We start from the raw sequence: 17,214 nt of genomic DNA, 5'->3' as shown, positions 1-17,214 counted from the left end.
TTTGCATCAAAATCTCGCAGACCGTTCAAACATTTTCAGGAGTAGCTCCTTGCGAAGGGATTGTCCCTCGTTCGCCTGCTCCAGAGAGGCTTCGAACCTAACCCTGGTCTCATACCTTCGTCGACGTCACTTTCCTAGAAGCTCTAGGTGTAGCTCCGAAGACTTTCCAACGGATGCTTTTGTCGCGCTATGCTGTAGAGGTACACCAGAGAAACACCTTGAAACGTTAGGGAGTGACTATTCGGCCAAGGATGCCGCCCTCGAAATCATAAGCAGTCTAAGTGGATGTCATTGCGACATGGGTGAAAATCGTATAATCCTCGGCGCATCTACATAATTAAAATTGTACAAGGACCCTGGATAAAATTTTTAAAATGTAGACCAAAGATTGCAGACGTTTGTGTTCTCAACATTGATTTCAATAGTCTTCGTTAAATCAAATTTAGAATGAAAGTCGACGGATTTTAAGTTGAAAGTTGTTAACTACTGTTTTCCGGCCTTACGATATAGGAGCTCATTATGGATGACCGCGTAGCTTCAGTTTTCAGACAAGTTCGACTGTCCACTACGTTAGGGTAGTATCACACACGGTCTTTAGTTCCACTGTCTTGGGAAAGCTTTTGCTTCACCACTTTGAGTGTTCTTGCGAAGGACAAAGCCTCACCTGGTAGATATATGTGTCTACGTATTCAGATTTGTAAAAGGAGCCGTAACGTGCAGGTGATTTTTAAACTTGGTTGATAGGCTATAATCAATGTGATTCACTCCAAGGGACTAGTTTTGGAGAGGGGTGCCAACTTTAGGAAATGTCAAACCGGGAGACTTGGGTGTTGAAGGATGAAGCGTGAAAATAAAAATTAACATTTCAGACGCTATTGTATAGTTTCGCAAATAAACAACAGATGTTTGAATGCAAGACTTTGTGATTTTTCAAACCCTTCTCATAAGTACATACATATATCCTCAACTTAAGTATGAGGTAAGAATAATTTCAAAGGAGTGTTTATGCCTCTAGAACCTACCAAAGGATTTTGCATCACTGATTTCGCTTATTCTTGAGGACAATTTAAAACATGTTCGCCTTGGGTCATTTTATTTGAATTAATTGTTCATTATTAATTTTTCCAAAAATGCAAAGTGAGCATATAAATTTATTATATAACTTGTCTTTTAGTGTTTTGTTTTAATAACTTGCTGAATTGGGTGTTAAGCTGACATCGAAAGCGCCTGTTATTTTAAATAACTTTTGAATAGTTATAAAGAGTTAAATTTCGCAATTAGTTTCTTATAACTGGCAGTGATGCGCATCCGTTGATACCACTTTCGACCATATCCGACCAATTTTCGACATGAACAATAAATGACCTAAACAGTCTTAAACGAGTAGAAAATATAGTAACGCGCCGCGCCGCCGCGCCGATATTTTTGACATTCGGCGGCGGCGTGCGAAAAACGACCAAAATCGGCGGTGGCGGCGGCGTTTAGCGGCGGCGTATATCTCTACTACGTTAGGGTAGCAGAACACCCGGTAATTTGTTCGACTGTCTTGAGAAAGCTTTTGCTTCACCACTTTGAGTGTTCTTGCGAAGAACATACTAACCTGGTTAAAAAATGTGCCTACGTATTCACGTTTGCAACAGGAGCCGTCAGGTGTAGGTCATATTTAAACATGGTTGAAAAACAACGCGAATCGGCAGTGGCGGTGGCGTTTATCGCCGGCGTATATCTCTAGCAAACTTCTATATTAGGTTCCATATGCCTAGGGTAGAGTAGATGGGAATGAAAAATCCGATAAACTAGCTAAAAAGGGCGCATCCCTATATGCCCTGAACAAATAAACAATCCCACTTCAGTATGTGCATGGATATTTCTGTTATGGACTGTCATCAGACAGCAACCATTACCACCAATTAAGTCATAAATCTAATGGTAAAATAAATACATACATACATACACACACAACAAGATACATCAGAAGCTAAAGAACAAACAGTAAATTTGTGTACTGTCTTTGTTCATCAACATTTGTGTGCTGTGCTTCGTCAGGTCTCAATGGATTGGCATTTTAATTGGTTAACATTGTTATGAGCTCATTACTCCCGTATAAATATAAATTATGTATGCACTTACTAATGCAAGGACAAAATATATAAAAGTATATAAATTAGTAAGCTGCATACATACATTAATGTTGCCAGTAACAATATATGTATGTATTTAAAACAAAACAAAAAACATACCCTGCAAAAAATCGTACGATTAATCGCTAAAGAGGTTGGTCTCCGATTGATCTCTTTTGTCTACATTTGGGCATAATTGATCTCCTTTAGTCCCTTTCGGGTACAGTTGGGATTAGTAGGTTTGAAAGCTATGTAGCCCATTTTAAGAAATATTAAAAAAACGACAATGAATAGCATTAGCGTAGTACCTGAATAATCATTCTCTTACCATTGGGGTTAAAAATGCGACTGTCCCCTCTTTGAGTCCTTATTGAACCGAAAGGGTCTAGTTTTTATATTATGACGAATATTAGCATCGCTAAGCTGTTAGTAAATAATCACACAAAAATAAAAACATGAAGCAGCCACTCTTGTGTACATGTACACATTAAAGCTACCAACCCTTATGTAGGTGACGAAGAGCTATCTCACACACACAGATGTGGTCATCAGCCGAAGTAGTTACTCACACATACACACGCATATGGCTATAGACTACAAATATGCATGTACTCATATAACTAATTACCAAGCAGGAGATACAAGAGTTCTAGAAGATGAAACGTCTAGATCTGTGGAGAAATATGCGAACGAAGCAACTTTGAGAGAGTATAAAAGCAGCGCAAGCTGAACATTCAGCAATCAGTTTTGATTTAACCACGCTATTGGTTGTGTAGTTTAATTGTGAAATACTACTCCCAAAGTAACGTAAATAAAGAGCAGTTTGCAATACTAAATATTGGAGTGATTTATTCAACAGTTTAACGATTCGAACGTTAGCAGAAGGTTTCAGATAATCAGAATTTCTCTAAATTCGTTACAATATATCCCCACATGGGTGCAAAGGGGATTGGTCCTATCGATCCCTCTCGGGTATAAATGGGTACAATTAGTCTCTTCATAGGACATGCTCAAAGAAAAGGGAACAGTTCAACTCATATAACGATATCTAGCTAAGCGTGGGGCAGTTGAGGGCGAGCAGTTTAATATGAGTTATAAGGGAATATTTTTGATGTGCTTGTAGGCGTATGAGTCGTGGCACAGTGGATGACGTACCCGGCTCACACGTTTGGGGTTGCGGGTTCAAAGCCCACTGCAAGCAAGCATTTTTTAAATTTATTATCTTTTTTATTTTTATAAATTACTATTTTAATGGACTGTATGTTATTTTACTTTGTTTATGGTGTATTTAAAATACGGGACGATGCAAAGCATCGGTACACCTTATTTATGATATATTTATTTTAATGTATTTGTTTGTTATTTTTAAATTTATTTAGAGAGAGGTCACTATGTACCTGTTACACCTTATATTTATTCATTGGGGGCGAGCACTGGGGGTTCCAAGGTATTGGCTGCGGGTTGAGCCACCTTGTTTTGCTTTGAAAAACCCCTTGTTTTTATTCATTGGGGGCGAGCACTGGGGGCTCTGAGGTTTCGCTCTAATGAGCCACCTCATCTTCTATTTGAAGAACCTCTTGTATTTATTCATTGGGGGCGAGCACTGGGGGCTCTGAGGTGTCGCTCTAATGAGCCACCTCATCTTCTATTTGAAGAACCTCTTGTATTTATTCATTGGGGCGAGCACTGGGGGCTCTGAGGTTTCGCTCTAATGAGCCACCTCATCTTCTATTTGAAGAACCCTTAAAAAATGTGATATGGAGGCGAGCACTGGGCTCTGAGGTATTGGCACCCCATCTTCTACTCGAAGAACCTCAATTTTAAATTAAAAACTAAAACTATATCTTTAGAATATTTCACTAACAAGTTGAGAATAACAATCACACTCAATGGCTAATGAAACAAACGAAAGAAAAAAAGTCAAAGTTTAAGTCGCTTAAACAATATCAAAACTGGCATTGGTCGCATACTCCTTTGCGACTCATCCCTGATTCATCCTAGACTGATCACATTTCTTGCAGGGTAGTTTGTGTGTATGCGAATGTGGGTGTGACTTTTAGCTGCTGACATGTGATAAAAAGTATATATGCACATATATACTTAGATATAGCCACTTACATATATACATATGTATCGATATTTTTGATTACGTGTTTTGTTTAGGAATAATTTTATAGGGCATACAATGAAATGATAAATTAACATTGTGTTTGTTCAAATAACAGTAATATGTATGATTGTGTGTGTATATTATTTATTAGCTTTTTGGCAGAGTAAATTCGTATTTCATATTGTCAGGTTTGTGAGATTGCCGACACAGTTTATATCCATTTTAAATCAATGAAAAGTTATCGATATATTATAAAAAAGATACCAATATATTTTAGAAAACTTTAAAATTTTGTTATCGAATTGTAAACAATTTGTTATCGCCGTGTTATGGAGAAGTAACCGATTTCGTCATCAAAAATTTAGTTTAATATAAAATCAATGACAAGTGTGTGACAGACTGGAAATAAACAAATAAAAAGCCAATTAAAATTCGATAGATCGACGATTATTATTTATTATCGGTAATAAGCCGATTATAAAACCATATTATTTATCGAAAATTGTTCGACATGTTATCAACAACTTACCAATTTGTTTTCATAAAGTTATCGATTTATCGATGTACTATCGAAAAGTTATCGACTCGTTGTCAAAAAGTTATCGGTTCACTACCGAAAATTTATTGAAACGATAATAACTCGCTATCAATAATAGGCCAATAATAAAATAATGACTTCTTGTTACCGATAAGAAGCCGAGGAATCCCGAAATTTTTAGTTTTCGATAAAGCATTCGTTTTCTAGACCTGTATGTTTACATATCAAACCTCAGCAGTACTTGGTTTTTGAATCTAAGCCCAACTGATAGTCACTACTCATTGTGATTTTTTCAGATTTTGTATAGCTTACTAAAATAATATGGCGTGGAGCCCTCCCTCCTGCTATGCCAAATTATTGATTGAAATTTTTTGTAGAGGTCACAGACACGACTCTGTAGATGAAGACTTATACACATTTTATTCCACATAATTATTATCATTTAGTTGCAATAAACAAATATGAAGAAAAAGTTTTCTAATTATTATAATTACCATTAGTGTCGTGTCTATGCAATAAATACTCCAAGGAAATTATTCAAAATTGATTTTGTCTCTTCATTTTTTTGCCATTAAATACGATATTGGATATGTATTGTAAATATGTTTGTATGTACATACGTATGTTACTAATCTAAGGTCTTTATACCTATTATATATGTGTATAAAATGTACACTGAAAGAAAAAAACTAGTAAAATCAGTCGAAGTACGGGTCAATTCTACCGATATTTCTGTAAATTTTCTTCCATTACAAATAGCTGTTGAATAAATTTTGCACAAATTGTTTATTTGGAATTAACCGTTCGTTCTAACAGTAACAAAGCAACAAAAAAATAAGGATATTCAATGTGGTAGGCATAGACCGGTAAAATCACACCACAGTGGCTGTTGATAACACACAGAAACTTATAACTCTTTGATACCAAATCGATAACTTTGCATTAACATATTGATAACACGTCAAAGACAAACCGGTAAGACATCAATAACAAATCGATAACATTTCACAAATTGGTAACACATCAATAACAAATCGACAACAATTCACAAATCGGTAACACATCAATAACAAATCGATAACATTTCGATGGAAATAATTTTTTGATAGAAAATCCATAAATTAAAAAAAATAGATAACTTTTTGAAATCGATAATACGCTGATAAATGACAAAGTCACGACAGTAAATCGATAAATTTTTAATAGAATACCGATAACTCGAAAATTTTTTTATAGAAAATCGACTACTTTTCGTTAACAAATCAACAACAAACGAAATAGTCGATAACGATACGCTGGTAACAAATTGATTTACACCTCAATAACCAACCGAGGTGCAATAATATATCGATAACTTTTCGAAAAATAATCTTTTAATAAACTTTTCGATAGCAAATCAACAACAAACAAAACGATCGTTTACGATAATGCTGGTAGCAAATTGATTTACACCTCGATCACAAACCGATAAATTTCCCATAAAAATCGATAACTTTTCGTAAAATAATCGTTTTGTAGTAAACCGATAGCTTTTTAAACACAAATCGACCATTTTTTGATAATATGTCGATTACTCGCCGAAAACAGTCGATAACAATTAAAAACCATTGCGATAAAAAGTCGGTAATTTTTCAAATCTCTTCGATAGCACTCCTATAACCTCAAATAAAAATCGATAATACGCTGATAAATGAAAAAAACTCGATAGTAAATCGGTAAATTTTTAATAGCGTACCGATAATTTTTTGATAGATAATAGAAATGTTTTCAATAATCAATCGAGAAATTTTCTGTTTTACTTTTCGATAACAAATCGACAACAAACGAAACGGTCGATAACGATAACCCTGGTAGCAAATTTATTTACACCTCGATAACAAACCGAGGTGTAAATTTTCGAAACATAATCGTTAACTTTTTGATAGTAAATCGATAATTTTTAATCACAAATCGACCACTTTTTGATAATATATCCTTAGCTCGCCGAAAACAATCGATAACAATTAAAAATCATGTGCCTGGAAATTATATATTCCACAACAAGCTGGGCACATTTTCAGCGTCTTGAATGCTGAGATTCCGTCTAACCATGAGGCTTTATTGTGCTTCGGACTTCTAGATATACGTTGTAATTCTTCTGATTTATTGAGCATAAAAAAGTGCGTTGAGCATGTTATCCATTATCCTTACATCTGCTTCGAAAATGGCTTATCTCATACTGCCTTATTACATATATAATCAACTTAGGAAGCATCGCCTTATCTCTGATATTTTTCTCAAAACAAGTAAAAAGCAATTACGTCACGGCTGGAAATCCAAAAAAGTTTATGAATCCATTCATTCATTTCCGGCCGAAAACGGTCGTCCAAAATATTCTGGGAATTTTTTTTGTCTTTACGACAACAACAACCTCAATTAAAGTCTGCCGCATGACTAATGCCAATATTTATATAAACCTTTATCCTACTGCGGTCACCAGCAGCTGGCAAGTAAAAAAATTTTAATTTAATTAAACATACCTAATTATAAACTGTTTGTGGTCATAAAATGTACAATTCACGGATTCAATGGCGTAACACATAATGTCCACATTTACATATGTTCCAACGTCTGTCATAAAAGCTAACCATGGTTAACAGTCATATAAATTTATTTCCTTTCCTACCTCCTAAATAATCAAACATATATACTTATGTCGATTACTTAGATACATATACATGTACATACTTAGATAAATATATGTACATACATATATAAATATTGGGGCGCTTTTAGCGACTTTCTATTTGCTTGAAAATTGATGTAGGACTAAGCTAGGATGCGTGACCCTGCAGGAGAACCCTATATCTAGGGATCTTTCAAGACAATATGATGTCGTCGAAGCTCAACGTGGACGAGAGAGTGAGGAAGGCCTCGACGGCACTTCGTGCATGTAAAGGAATGCTAGGGAGTACGCGGGGTATATGGCTCTCTGTACCTCATTGGATATTTACAGTGACTGTAAAGGCCATCCCATACTGTGGACGGCCACAAAAACAAGTACGTAGCTCAACAAATTAGAAGGGGTATGTAGGCTATAAATTCCAAGCATAACGGGAGCCTTGAAAACAACACCGACACAAACAACACTCCACCTGTAGACTTGGTGGTGAAGAATATAGCGTTTACAACTGCAGCGAGACTCAATGGCTCGGGTCAGTTAAAGCGTAGACCATACGGTCATAGTAGTATAGCGTCATGAAATACTGCACGGACAGACAACCTAGTTCCCTACCAGCGCCTCAAATGACAATACACGTGTATACCGATGGCTCCAAAGTAATGGAACGAGTAGGGTCTGCGATATACTGCGCAGATCCAGAAACAAAACAAATTACGTAAGTAGAAGCCGTGTCTAAAGCAGTATAAACACTAGAGGAAAATAGCTTAAACTGCAGCCGCGTCAACGTAGGCATTCGAGTCAGTTTGGGCGAGATAAAAAGAAGGTGAGAGCTCCACATGATCGATCAAGCAGGAAAGGCGTGGAACCAAGCGCGGTAATACAAAATGTTAAAGATCATGTGCATATCTTACAACCTAAGACTTACAAAGTTACTTCTATCATTAAAAATAAAGGACTGTTTGCTCATGAATTTTTATCTGACTGGACACTGTCTTCTGGAGTCACATGCTTTTAACTAAGGCTTGGTCAGTGATAGCAGATGTAGGAAGTGCGGGTTGGAGAAAGAAACGTACCCTGCGCTTGCTAATCTAAGACTCCAGCTATTAGTACTGATTGGTCCGTGGGGACCTCACTTAAAGTGAACGATTCCATAGTTTTACAAGAAGCTTGTTTAACGACCAACCTGAAAAACACTATCAAAAACCTGGACCCATGTTATAAAATAACTCCGTCCTCTTGGCAAGTACTAGAAGCTACAAAGACCTATGCCATTTTCTGCTGCAGATCTGATAGCTGTCCACTCCTTATGGCTGAAGTCTTAGTCTGGCAAGCGCAAGACACGAGCACAACATATGTTCGATCGTCTCCTTACACTGACGAGACTTATTTTGAAAGCATGCGATGTCAGATGGCAGTGTCTATTCAGAATAACTATCATGAGCCGCAGATCCTACCCCTCCTATTAATTTGGAACCATCGGTGTACACGTGTATCGCCTCGTCCGTCATTTGAGCACCCTTGCGCCTACCTTCCAACTCGTTTGTGGCTGTAAGAATCCCATAGAAGTGCACGACTACTACGGCCGTACGCTCAAGCTGCTTCAAGCCACAAGTGTCGTTGAGGTAGATTTTTGTTTCCAGGCCTTCTTCACTTTCTCCTCCACGTTAAAGTTCCACGGCAACTTACTGTCTATAATAATTCCTGGATATATTGTACAAGGTTTCTCTTGCAGGTTCGCCCCTTCTATCTTGGGTCTTGTCCGGTTCCGACATTTGATGGCCTTGAATGTGTATCCCAAACCACCCGAACCATCAAAAAACTAATTGTTGGAAGGCATTGTCAACTGCAACATCTTCTACGTGCGCCGTAAGTTGAGTAGTTGGTCGAACTGCCTCAGCAGTTGGTTGAAAACCAGCGTTCATAGCAAAGGTGCTACCACGCCGTAGGGCCGAGTAAGCTTCCTGTTATTTGGCAAGCAGCCGATTTATCTAGCAAAGGCTGAATGAATTTCAAGGAAATTAAGACCATTCATGATCCTCAGTTTTAAACATTGTTGAAAGCCCTGGCAATGTCTAAGAAGACACCTAAGATGTACTCCTTATGTTTCAAGGCTTTCTAAATGATTGTAACAACGCTGGGCAGGGACGTGTCTACCGACTTGCCGTTGGTGTACGAATATTGGGTTGAGGTGAACAGTTGGACACGAGTAGAACTTATGTTAAGCTAATGGGTCTTTGGGCTGTTTGCAGTACATACGACTTACCTTCCTCGCCTTTTGTAGAAAAACAGGGCGGGGTACATGATTCGGTCTTATGCACTCGTCGAATATTTTTAATATTCTCATATTTTCAGAGCAGTTTTTTGAGATTTTTCGACGTGTTTCGAAACAAAAACTGCCACAAAATAAAATCTCCCTAATACATATACATATGTGCATACGTGCATAGGTTTCTGTGAAAATGTTTATGCAGATACTAAACAGTTAACTGGAACAAGGTCAACGGGGTTCCACAGCACGACATAACACACATACATACACACACCAGTCACAACCACCGATTCTAAAAACATCAAGTTTTTGGTCATACATATGCACAAACAAACATTCGGTCTACTTGTATTTCCGCCCATTACCTTTCCAACTACATGCATATTTACGTATGCATACGGTTGAAACATACAAGTTAGAGGTTTACGCCGATCACTTTATCGGCGGCGGCGCGTCGGCGTACGCCGGTGTTCTTACTTTAAAAGCTTGATTTTTCTATTTAAAAAAATTATATTTTGGAAAGGTTTTGTTTAATGTATTTAAGGAAATCAACGTGTTGGCCATTTCGCAAAGATCCGGGGTTTTTGCATCAAAATCTCGCAGACCGTTCAAACATTTTCAGGAGTAGCTCCTTGCGAAGGGATTGTCCCTCGTTCGCATGCTCCAGAGAGGCTTCGAACCTAACCCCGGTCTTTGGAATTGGTACTGCTGCGTCTGCTGAAAATAAATAGAGATACATAAAATAGTCACACTTTTGCCTGTATATCTCGTGCAACGCGTAGTTTCACCTAGGGTTAACTCCTAATAATCGTCGCGAACACAATTTCTTTAAATCATTTGTCGCTCCTTGGCGGTCATACATAGAGGCGACTTAGGGTTGCTATGAATGGTCTATTAATACTCATGAATATCGTGGCACAGGGCGCCGCCAGTTTTTTCGGCTGTTTTTAGGAGCTACAATTTCCGATGTGCGAACAGTAGGAATGCCTACCACCAGTCGCTACCACGTCTCCTGAGCCTCACACCATATGCCAGTACAGAAGCTATAGGACTGCGACTTCGAACTCATACCTTCGTCTACGTCACTTTCCTTTAAGCTCTAGGTGTAGCTCCGAAGACTTTCCAACGGATGCTTTTGTCGCGCTATGCTGCCGAGCTACACCTTGAAACGTTAGGGAGTGACTATTCGGCCAAAGATGCCGCCCTCGAAATCATAAGCAGTCTAAGTGGATGTCATTGCGACATGGGTGAAAATCGTATAATCCTCGGCGCATCTACATGATTAAAATTTTACAAGGACCCTGGATAAAATTTTTAAAATGTAGACCAAAGATTGCAGACGTTTGATTGATTTCAATAGTCTTCGTTAAATCAAATTTAGAATGAAAGTCGACGGATTTTAAGTTGAAAGTTGTTAACTACTGTTTTCCGGCCTTACTATATAGGAGCTAATTATGGATGACCGCGTAGCTTCTGTTTTCAGACAAGTTCGACTGTCCACTACGTTAGGGTAGTATCACACATGGTCATTAGTTCCACTGTCTTGGGAAAGCTTTTGCTTCACCACTTTGAATGTTCTTGCGAAGGACAAAGCCTCACCTGTTAAATATATGTGCCTACGTATTCACAATTGTAAAAGGAGCCGTAACGTGTAGGTGATATTTAAACTTGGTTGATAGGCTATAATCAATGTGATTCACTCCAAGGGACTAGTTTTGGATAGGGCCGCCAACTTTAGGAAATATCAAACCGGGAGACTTGGGTGTTGAAGGGTGAAGTGTGAAAATAAAAATTAACATTTCAGACGCTATTGTATAGTTTCGCAAATAAACAACAGATGTTTGAATGCAAGACTTAGTGATTTTTCCAACCCTTCTCATAAGTACATATATCCCCAACTTAAGTATGAGGTAAGAATAATTTCAAAGGAGTGATTATGCCCCTAGAACCTACTAAAGGATTTTGCATCACTGATTACTTATTCTTCCAGCTAATCGCAATATACAATTTTTTTAAAAATCGGCACTTTTTTGGGTGATTTGCTTTATTTAACAACTTGAGGACAATTTGAAAACATGTTCCACTTGGGTTATTTTATTTGAATTCATTGCTCATTATTAATTTTTTGAAAAAAAATATGCAAAGTGATCATAAAAATTTATTATATAACTTTTCATATGTATATATAGCTGGCTTTAGGTCCGTGTTTTATAATTGAAAATTTGAAAAATACCCTTTGATTCTTCTTTTAAATCGATATATTTCGATTGCTCAACGGCAATCATCTTCAGGATTGTAGCAACTAACAAAAATAATAAACATAACAATAAACAAATTTTGCATTTTACATTTCACATAAATACATACTTTTATTAACACGTCTGCTTTGTCCGACGTGGAGTATGGTACTGTTTTTTAGTGAGCAGGTGTTTGTAGATATGTGCGCTGTGATCTACGTCGCTCTTATAGTTCAGTCGTGTGTTAGTCGGAATATTAATAATGTGTAACATTTCTAGTGTGAAGCGTTTGTTATAGTGTTGTTCCTGTTGCAGTATTTTAGTCTCATCAAAGTTTGGTGTGTGGCCGCTGTCTGCACAGTGGGCCATGAGTGCTGTTTTTTGATTATTAACTTGATGGCAAAATTTAAAATCAGACTTATGCTGTGAAATTCTCGTTTTGAGTTTGGACTTTGTAGTACCTATATATATATTATTGCACGTTTCATCGCTATTGCCTTTACATGGTATCTTGTAAACTACATTATTTTTTTCCATTATTGGTATTTTCGATTTTGTTTTGTTAAATATGTTTTTTAAAGTGTTCGTAGGTTTATGCGCAATTTTTGTAGTTTCTTTATCATAGCAGTCAGATTTTGATAAACGTTCTGATAGCTGCGGTACATAAGCCACCGACTTGAAAATAATGGGTTTATCGGGAGTTTTTGGTCTATTTAAATTTTTGGTTTTTCTTAATAAAGTTTTTATGGTTTTTTTCGGAAAATCATTGTTTCTTAGTAATGTGAAAATTTCTTTTTTAACTTCTTTGTGGTATACTTCATCTGAAGTCTGCAACATTTTCCGTATACAGCCCTTTGCTGTATTCATAATCATTGTTTTCGGATGTTTTGAATTAAAGTTTATAATTCGTCCTGATGCTGTAGGCTTTTGATACCACTTTAGTTTTAATTGATTTCCTCGTCTGTTTATTATGGAGTCCAGGTATGGTAATTCCTCGTCGTTCTCTAGTTCTATACTAAATTTTATATTTTTGTCAAAAGTGTTTAGTGTGTCAAGTGTGTTTTGTATTTCATTTTCTTTTATTATCGCGAATAGGTCGTCGACGTATTTGGTAAGTATTCTTGGTTTATGTCGCAACTTCAGCATAGTATCATCTAATAATTTTTCCATAACTATATCCGCTATTATTGGGGATGTGGGTGCACCCATCGGCATTCCTTTTAGTTGCGTATAGATAGTATCATTGAATTTGAAATATCTGCTCTCTTGAATGCAGAATTTAATTATTTCCATGAACAGCGTTTTTGGTATCTTTGTGTATTCTTTAATTGTATTCCATTTCTCTTGTATTATTTCAAGTGCCAATTGTATCGGGATGCTAGGGAAAAGCGAAACTACATCAAAGGAAATAAGCTTTTCATCTTCGTATATGTATGTATTGTTTACTCTTTTTTTAAACTCAATTGTGTTTTTAATATTGTACGTAGAACTCGCCGTTACGTTTTTTAAAATGTCTGCCATATATTTGGACAGTGTGTAAGAAGGTGATCCAATTGCTGAGCATATTGGCCTTAATGGAGTTCCTTCCTTATGAATCTTCGGGAGGCCGTAGATTCTGGGTGGCTGTGCGGTGGTTGTTATCATTCTGTTTCTCTCCATCTTTCTGATTATTTCCATGTTAAAAAGTTTTTCTACTAGTGCATTATTCTTGTTTTGTAAACGTGATGTTGGATCCTGTCTCTGAACTCTATATGTTGTTAGATCCATTAATATATCTTCCATTTTCTTATTATACTCTTCAATTTCCATTGCCACCGTTTTATTCCCTTTGTCGGATGTTAAAATTCTAATGTTTTTATTTTCATTCAGGAATTTCTTAGTTTGCTCCACTGTATCTAAAATTGCATTGTCTATTGTACAATGTTTGTTTGTTGTTGCATGATTTGATATTAATAAAGAGAGTTTTGTGCGAGCTTCTCTCTCTTAATATCTCTCTTTATTAATATCAAATCATGCAACAACAAACAAACATTGTAGAATAGACAATGCAATTTTAGATACAGTGGAGCAAACTAAGAAATTCCTGAATGAAAATAAAAACATTAGAATTTTAACATCCGACAAAGGGAATAAAACGGTGGCAATGGAAATTGAAGAGTATAATAAGAAAATGGAAGATATATTAATGGATCTAACAACATATAGAGTTCAGAGACAGGATCCAACATCACGTTTACAAAACAAGAATAATGCACTAGTAGAAAAACTTTTTAACATGGAAATAATCAGAAAGATGGAGAGAAACAGAATGATAACAACCACCGCACAGCCACCCAGAATCTACGGCCTCCCGAAGATTCATAAGGAAGGAACTCCATTAAGGCCAATATGCTCAGCAATTGGATCACCTTCTTACACACTGTCCAAATATATGGCAGACATTTTAAAAAACGTAACGGCGAGTTCTACGTACAATATTAAAAACACAATTGAGTTTAAAAAAAGAGTAAACAATACATACATATACGAAGATGAAAAGCTTATTTCCTTTGATGTAGTTTCGCTTTTCCCTAGCATCCCGATACAATTGGCACTTGAAATAATACAAGAGAAATGGAATACAATTAAAGAATACACAAAGATACCAAAAACGCTGTTCATGGAAATAATTAAATTCTGCATTCAAGAGAGCAGATATTTCAAATTCAATGATACTATCTATACGCAACTAAAAGGAATGCCGATGGGTGCACCCACATCCCCAATAATAGCGGATATAGTTATGGAAAAATTATTAGATGATACTATGCTGAAGTTGCGACATAAACCAAGAATACTTACCAAATACGTCGACGACCTATTCGCGATAATAAAAGAAAATGAAATACAAAACACACTTGACACACTAAACACTTTTGACAAAAATATAAAATTTAGTATAGAACTAGAGAACGACGAGGAATTACCATACCTGGACTCCATAATAAACAGACGAGGAAATCAATTAAAACTAAAGTGGTATCAAAAGCCTACAGCATCAGGACGAATTATAAACTTTAATTCAAAACATCCGAAAACAATGATTATGAATACAGCAAAGGGCTGTATACGGAAAATGTTGCAGACTTCAGATGAAGTATACCACAAAGAAGTTAAAAAAGAAATTTTCACATTACTAAGAAACAATGATTTTCCGAAAAAAACCATAAAAACTTTATTAAGAAAAACCAAAAATTTAAATAGACCAAAAACTCCCGATAAACCCATTATTTTCAAGTCGGTGGCTTATGTACCGCAGCTATCAGAACGTTTATCAAAATCTGACTGCTATGATAAAGAAACTACAAAAATTGCGCATAAACCTACGAACACTTTAAAAAACATATTTAACAAAACAAAATCGAAAATACCAATAATGGAAAAAAATAATGTAGTTTACAAGATACCATGTAAAGGCAATAGCGATGAAACGTGCAATAATATATATATAGGTACTACAAAGTCCAAACTCAAAACGAGAATTTCACAGCATAAGTCTGATTTTAAATTTTGCCATCAAGTTAATAATCAAAAAACAGCACTCATGGCCCACTGTGCAGACAGCGGCCACACACCAAACTTTGATGAGACTAAAATACTGCAACAGGAACAACACTATAACAAACGCTTCACACTAGAAATGTTACACATTATTAATATTCCGACTAACACACGACTGAACTATAAGAGCGACGTAGATCACAGCGCACATATCTACAAACACCTGCTCACTAAAAAACAGTACCATACTCCACGTCGGACAAAGCAGACGTGTTAATAAAAGTATATATTTATGTGAAATGTAAAATGCAAAATTTGTTTATTGTTATGTTTATTATTTTTGTTAGTTGCTACAATCCTGAAGATGATTGCCGTTGAGCAATCGAAATATATCGATTTAAAAGAAGAATCAAAGGGTATTTTTCAAATTTTCAATTATAAAACACGGACCTAAAGCCAGCTATATATACATATTTAAAGATAAAAGGTCGCCAAAAAAAAAAAAAATTCATAATTTATATAACTTTTCTTTTAGTGCTTTGGTTTAATAACTTGGTGAATTGGGTGATGCAAAGTCCGTGTTAAGCTGACATCGAAAGCGCCTGTTTTTTTAAATAACTTTTGAACAGTTAGAAAGAGTGAAATTTCGCAATTAGTTTCTTATAACTGGCACTGATGCGCATCCGTTGATACCACTTTCGACCATATCCGACCAATTTTCGACATGAACAATAAATGGCCTAACAGTCTTAAACGAGTAGAAAATATAGTAACGCGCCGGACGCCGCGCCGCCACCCCGATATTTTTGACATTCGGCGGCGGCGTGCGAAAAACGACCAAAATCGGCGGCGGCGTTTATGGGCGGCGTATATCTCTAATACAAGTGCATATGTACGTGCTTATACATATACATATGCACCGTACTGCTCGTATTATACGCGTAGATGTGAGCTTACATCCAAAGCGCCCCCACCAAAAGTGGCTAAACGCATTGGATAAACTGTTAGAATGCGTTAAACATCGTCCACCAGCCGACCAGCACGTACTACATACTTACATATGTGTTGATTGGTGCTTTCACTGATGGCGGAAGGGTGCGGCTGTAGCAATGGCAAGAGTCACTTGCTGTTGACTTTAGCGCACTTATGTGCTACTTTGTGTCATTATGAGTATTAGGGTGTGTCGATTTGTAATGTTAACCGATTTCGCGCCTTCGATTTTTCGGTAGGATTTGGGTTCAGGAAAAAAAGTTCCGCTACGCAAACCAAAAAAAATAATTTTCCAGCCAGCGAAATTTCATTTTTTTGCTTTTTTTCGACTTTGATCTTTAAGGTTTTTTTCATGACCTACTAAAAAATTTTCATACGTATACCCTGTCCGACCCAAAAATGTCGGCTAAGACGTTGGCGATAACAGTTTTTTGAAAAAAAAAAAAAATATTTTTCAAAAAACTGTTATCGCCAACGTTTTTAGCGGACATGTCGGACAGGGTACGTGAAAATTTTACAATCAAATGCAAATTTTTTAGTAGGCCATGAAAAAAACCTTAAAAATCAAAGTCGAAAAAAGTAAAAAAAAATGAAATTTCGCAGGCTCGGAAATTATTTTTTTGGGTATGCGTAATGGAACTTTTTTTCCTGAGCCCAAATCCTATCGAAAAATCGATGGCGCGATATCGGTTAATAAATCGACCCAGTCTAAGGAGTATGGATGTGTGTGTATTTATTTGTATTTGTA

At 36.5% G+C, this 17,214-nt stretch overlaps 1 protein-coding gene across 3 annotated transcripts in view; it reads left to right on the top strand.

Annotated features, from left to right (window-relative positions):
• The window catches only part of LOC137240648 (uncharacterized), a 169,517-nt gene that overhangs the window by 51,663 nt on the left and 100,640 nt on the right, over positions 1-17,214 (top strand). The window contains exon 1 of one of the 3 annotated variants that reach the window (XM_067767160.1): positions 15,874-15,892. The exons of the other annotated variants lie outside the window; for them this stretch is intronic. The gene's annotated coding sequence lies outside the window, so the exon portion shown is untranslated. Of the gene's footprint in view, positions 1-15,873; positions 15,893-17,214 lie in introns of those variants that run through there. 3 annotated transcript variants of the gene reach the window in all.

This window comes from Eurosta solidaginis, chromosome 2, assembly GCF_040869045.1.
Source record: "Eurosta solidaginis isolate ZX-2024a chromosome 2, ASM4086904v1, whole genome shotgun sequence".
Taxonomy (NCBI): domain Eukaryota; kingdom Metazoa; phylum Arthropoda; class Insecta; order Diptera; family Tephritidae; genus Eurosta; species Eurosta solidaginis.
The sequence above is the reverse complement of the archived record's forward strand: the minus strand, read 5'-3'. Positions and strand labels throughout refer to the sequence as shown.